The sequence below is a fragment of the Protopterus annectens genome, chromosome 4.part1 (assembly GCF_019279795.1).
Source record: "Protopterus annectens isolate FY-2018-M chromosome 4.part1, PAN1.0, whole genome shotgun sequence".
Classification (NCBI taxonomy): Eukaryota; Metazoa; Chordata; order Ceratodontiformes; family Protopteridae; genus Protopterus; species Protopterus annectens.
The window spans coordinates 589,831,306-589,837,305 of record NC_056734.1 but is presented as its reverse complement, the minus strand read 5'-3'; positions in this window follow the sequence as shown (position 1 = coordinate 589,837,305).

Sequence of the window (6,000 nt, the reverse complement as noted above, 5' to 3'; positions counted from 1 at the left end):
TTCCACACCTTTTACAACCTGTAATGTGGTCCTAACATGATCAGTGAATGTGTAATATAGAAAATCATGTAAGGACAACAAATATGGGATATACAAACCTTACAAAACACTGGAAGCATATGTGTGCACACACTTCAAATGACATGTTGTGGAGGCAGCTTGTCATGAACTGACAGCATTCACTCTTCTTGAGTACACACCTGCCATCTAGTACAGGGCCACAATGTCACTCCAAGTAATGGTCTGCTGCCCAAGATGTATACCCATGACATTTGCCCAGTTGCCTACAACAAAGGCAGCCATGACTTGCACACATCTTACAAAGCATTAACTGGATCCCATATCTGAAAGGTAGGTGTCAGGAATGGGAAAAGTAACCTTACCTCACCTTTGCATATACCATGGCAAACAGTGCAGACAGTGATCTAGTGGTGTATTAAATATGGGACAACAGTGATGTAGAAAATGAACAGATGCCCATCCAAAACATATGAAAAAACATGTTGCAAACAGGTCAGGGAGGCTGCCCAGAGACATGCAGCAACATTGATGGAGTTGCAGGAATGTCTAGCAAGTACTGCCTGTGTAGTACCTGTGTCAAGAATCGGCAGGATTCTGCAAAAATGTGGCCTATGGGTGAGGGTAATCAGATGGAAGATTTGTCCCACATGAAACATCATCTAGGGATCTGTACACGTAGCATAAGCATAACATCAAGTCTCCCAAAGGCATGTGTTGCAATGTGTAATGTTGTCATGAGACCAAGGCTCAAACATATAGGCAGTATTCATAGAGATATTTGTGGTACACAAGCAACACATCACTCCACCTCAGGGCCACCCAACTTTTAGCTTATTGGTGCCAGTGTACACCTTTAGGATTGTGGTTCCTTAGCTGGGACTAGGCTGATAGACATGGTGGGTGGATTTTTGAACCATGCAAAATAACACTCATGTGTGGCCCATAGTTTTCGAGTATCTGCAGTAAGGCTGAGGATGGGGAGGGGTGTCAGCTTCAAACACAACAGTGAACTGAAGCATACATCCAAAGCTAGGTAAGATTGGCTGTATCTCAACACAGTCAAGGTTATGAATTGTGCCAGACATAACCCAGACTCTACAGCAATAGTGAAGCCACTGTGTGACCTCCAAGAGCTGTGGACATGTGCTGACCTTGCAATCTGACAGAGTTGAGTGACCTTTGTAGGTCAGACATACCAAATAATGCCAAGTAAAGATGGGCCATGCTAGTATACCCCTTCCAGGAATATGACTGCTGTAGGTCACTTAACAGGTGCTTCAACAAACCATTGTTTTAGGGGTGTGCACACTTATGCAACCCAAAAATTGTATGCATCTCATGCAGCATCTCCTTGACTAACACATTTGTTTGATACTGCATTGGATTGCACAGGTCATATGTCACATATCAGGTGTGTGTAATGTTATCAGATGCAGTATTGTGGCCCCATTTCATATCATAGCATAGGCTGCCATGTAATCAGGAGGTGTGTACACTCCTCATATCCACATGAAGCTTTGAAGGTTGTCGGTGTAACTGGATTTTATTATACATACTTGCACTGCTGCTGATGAGATCTGCAAATAAAAGGTAAGGAATTAATTACTGACATCAGACCTCATATCATCCCAGTTATGTGTCAGAAAAACACATAGGGGCTGTGAGAAACAGGGCAAACATAACTGCCAGACATCTACACATTCATCAATGGTCTGTGCACTTGTGAGGTATGGTGCACAATACATGACAGTTTGCTCTACAGATGCACACAATAATTTGTACATGGGTGCAGTATGTTCTAGGGAAACGGGCATCAAGTACTAATACAATTCATGCATCACAGAGATGTATATTGTTGGTAACAATGATTACAAATGTCTGCAATGCATGCTGCTGAGTGTCATATGTCATGCATGCCAACTGTTGTGTAATGAAAGGTCTGTGTAATATCTTTGTACCACATCACCTGTGTGTGTGTGTGTGTGTGTGTGTGTGTGTGTGTGTGTGTGTGTGTGTGTGTGTGTGTGTGTGTGTAGAAGTAAACTATAATGTACAGGTCTTAATTTAGATGTCTTGATTGCCCCTCACTGATGGCAAGGTGGGTCAGGGTCCCTCCTGCAAGCAAACTGATGTTAGTGTCCATACAGACTCTGACAATAATGATAGGCATAGTGAGGCACAGGCAGGGTTGTCAGGGGCTGCATCTATGCCGTTGGTTGTCATTCCACTTTTATCCACCCCATCCATACACACAGTCACAATGACCACACATACCTCATCACCAGTGGCCATAGATGAGGGCCAGTTTGCGGGTGATGTAATGGGATAGGAATGTGTGGTGACAATGGCAAGTGTATCTGTACACAGCGCCATAGCCGAATGACTGGTGGGGTCCCAGACAGGCAGATGGACAGGGCTGCTCATAAGAGGGCTGCTGGCCATCATGCCCCTGGCAGAAGTGCAACTGCAGGTGTCAAAGCACAGGCACATAGGGAATGTTACACCAGAGATGGTCTGAGACTCCAGTGGGCTACTCTTCCTGCTGTACATGACTACATCTGTGATCATGCCGATGCCCACCGTTATTTTGCAGTGGTCATGGATAAATGGTTGGATGAGATAGTGGAAATCCTCAATCATGTGGTGTCTGTGGTAGAGCATGTGGTGGTAGTAGGGCATTGGCCACATGGACATAGGTCAACAACACCAGTAGGTGAAGGTCTACTTAGACGTGCGACATCTCACTCCTGCTCCCGTAGTGGCAGTACCAGCAGCATCACTACTGGGGGGTGCTGTCCACACCACAATGCAGCAGGTCACATGCATGTGGTCCTGGTGGGTACCAACAGGAATTAAGATCCAGCAGACAAATGTCATCATCAAGGGAGAGTACCATAACTTGGCTTCTGCCTGATGGTGCCCATGCATCCTCTGGCAGGTGCAGTTCCAGTGTCCGTGGCTGGACACAGTGAACTGTACACCCTTACATGTATGGTACACAGCTCTCCAACATACATCTGTATAGGGAAGCCACGACAGAACTGTGTGAATCCACACACACACACACACACACACACACACACACACACACACACACACACACACACACACACACACACACACATCACTATCACAGCTAGGGCACCTCCATACCTACACACACCACGTATGCACAGGCCATTTAATGAACAAACCCCTAACCCACACACATGATGTCAACCAAATGTCTCAGCCTAGGCCTCTGACATTCCCACACCACACCCTGTGCATATGATGATACCTGTGCCACATCCCTGTCATCCATGCCATCAATGCAGGGACATGCTAATATGGTTCTGATGCACAGGGTATATGTATGATAGTTTAGCAATGTAATGCTGTTTAAAGTGTTGTCATCTGGAATGTTTCATGCTTAGATGTCAGGGTGTGTAGCCATGATACATTATTGCTGTTATTAACACTGACTTAATGTGGTCTCCATAATGTATTCTATTTGTGTTCTAAGTGTCTGTGTGTCAGGTAGATGTTGGTCTGCTGTCCTTTCCTACAAGGGGTGTGGCACTGTGGTAACATATTGACTGTATCATATCTTGGATACAACTGAACACAAGTGACAGGTCTGTATAACAGTTACTTCATGTGCCACATGGCTGATAGCTCTGAGAGGTGTATACAGGTGAGTGCATGGTGGCTGATGTAAGCATCTCTTCTATGGTAGACAATGATAAGTGTACTGGGTGGCACACACCAAATGTTTGTGAATAACACATGCACACAGGTTTTTGTGTTGATGCAATACACAGAGTATACTGTTCACAGGGATGTACTTCATTGTGCAGAGAACTCATGTTGGCATTTGTAATTCCACCAAGACCAAAGTGCCAGAACATCAGATCAGTAAATAATCAATCCACCAAATTTAATTTAACTGGAAATTGTACTGGCAGAGTATATCTCCTTTTCCCCAATGTACTGCAATCCTGGAGTTGGTATATATATATTTGTGCCTGTGTGGAGGCCACAGCCCACCACATTGGAGGGTGTGGGGTGGTGTAGAACCACACATAGTGTGATTAACAACCACTTAACCTCTTAACATAAATTGGACAGTATTACAGCACACTAACTGGGGGTTACACACAACAATACCCCCAATGTGGGTGGCTGTGCCCACAATGACAACAACCAACTATGTATACCAACTCCAGTATTACTGTACAACTATACAGTGGGGAAAAGGGCATTTACACATCCACTAATATTGCTGATGGAATGATTTTCCACAAGATGATTGCTTTGCAATGTTACCGTTTGCCATTTAGTTCTCGAACAGATGATCTCCTGGGAAATATATTTTCTGCAAAATGAAGTTGATCCCTTCACATACACCCACACTTACTTGGCAACACTGATATTAGAACTCTTACATAGGTACTTATTGCTACTAATGTGTTTAGCCTTAATTTCACACACCACAGAGCTTGGAGGGTGAGATGTGCCCCGAGCTTCCTGTAAAGTGAACAACATCACCAGGCCTTGGACAGTAAGGTAGTGAGGGATGTACTGGGTGTTAATGGACAATACATAATATAATATGCTGTCATATACACATTGACAAACAAATACAGTCATAGACACATTTGACAGACCTGGGTTTAGCAGTACTGACTACCTTGTCAGTGAGTCCAGACTGTTACAGAGTTTCTGACCCCAGCACATGCATCATTGGGCTGAAGGGTGTCTTCAGTTACCTGTATGGTTGATGGTCACAGCGGTCCTCATACAGTGGACCTTGGGACATGTACTGGAGGTACCATGGTGTAAAGACAGTATACCCAGTACCCCCATCCCACATTGGATATTGTACTCCCTGAAACCCACGATAATGCTCTGACATACCCACAATCACACATTGACTAGGACTGCAATACAAACCCTTGTCTATCTAATTATTGCTACTACAGGGATATGCATTTATTGCACATGCCACAGAGATAGTAGGGTGGGGATTTGGTCATGGCTGTCCTAATGTCAGCAACATCACCATCCCTTATAATGCATGGCAAGGTTTAGTGTATTTGGAGAATGTGGCCTTGGAATGCTGTCTCCTACAAATATGCACACTCACACATAATTGCACGCACACACACACACACACACACACACACACACACACACACACACACACACACACACACACACACACACACACACACACACACACACACACACACACACACACACTTGCCAGGACTCAGAGGGTAACCCACACCTATCTACCCATTTGTAGAACACCCGAACACTGGCATACCCAGTAATGTATGCAAACACATTTGTCAGTACTGAGGTCCATAGGTGCAGGTGTTCCTAGGTGTGTACCAGGCTATTGTCCATGGAGAGATGAAAAGAGTAGGGCATGTGCATACACAGGTATAATGGCACCTGATATTTGTCAGCAGGCCATCTATCAACTGATGCCACTTGAGTGATCCCCAGGGAGACAGTTATATTTAACATCCACTCATCTGGTTTCCTCTTGAAGAGGGGCAGTGATGGGCTCCAACTGACATGTGTGCAGCACATACTGCATAACATGGCCAGTGTCTGGATTGGGACCTGCACCCAAACATGTTCTGTTGACTGTGGTAGTCTGGTTGAGGTATCCATGGCATGTGGTGCATACAGACTGGGGTTTCCTAGCTGTAGCATTCATAACACAGCTGGGAGGACATGTCAGTTTCAGTCAATCAGAGATTGCCTGTCAGCAGCCAAGATGAATACCTAACATCTGCACATCTGTACAAAGGAAAAGCAGACAGTAGATAGGGAAAAGATTATGCATTAAGATGAATGTTTTGACAGATAGACATCTGAAACTGATAGGTATGCCATTACTACATTACAGTAGTCCTCAATGACATGTCTATAAAAACATGGTAGTTTACAGTTACTATCAAGATAGTAGATCAATATCCACTA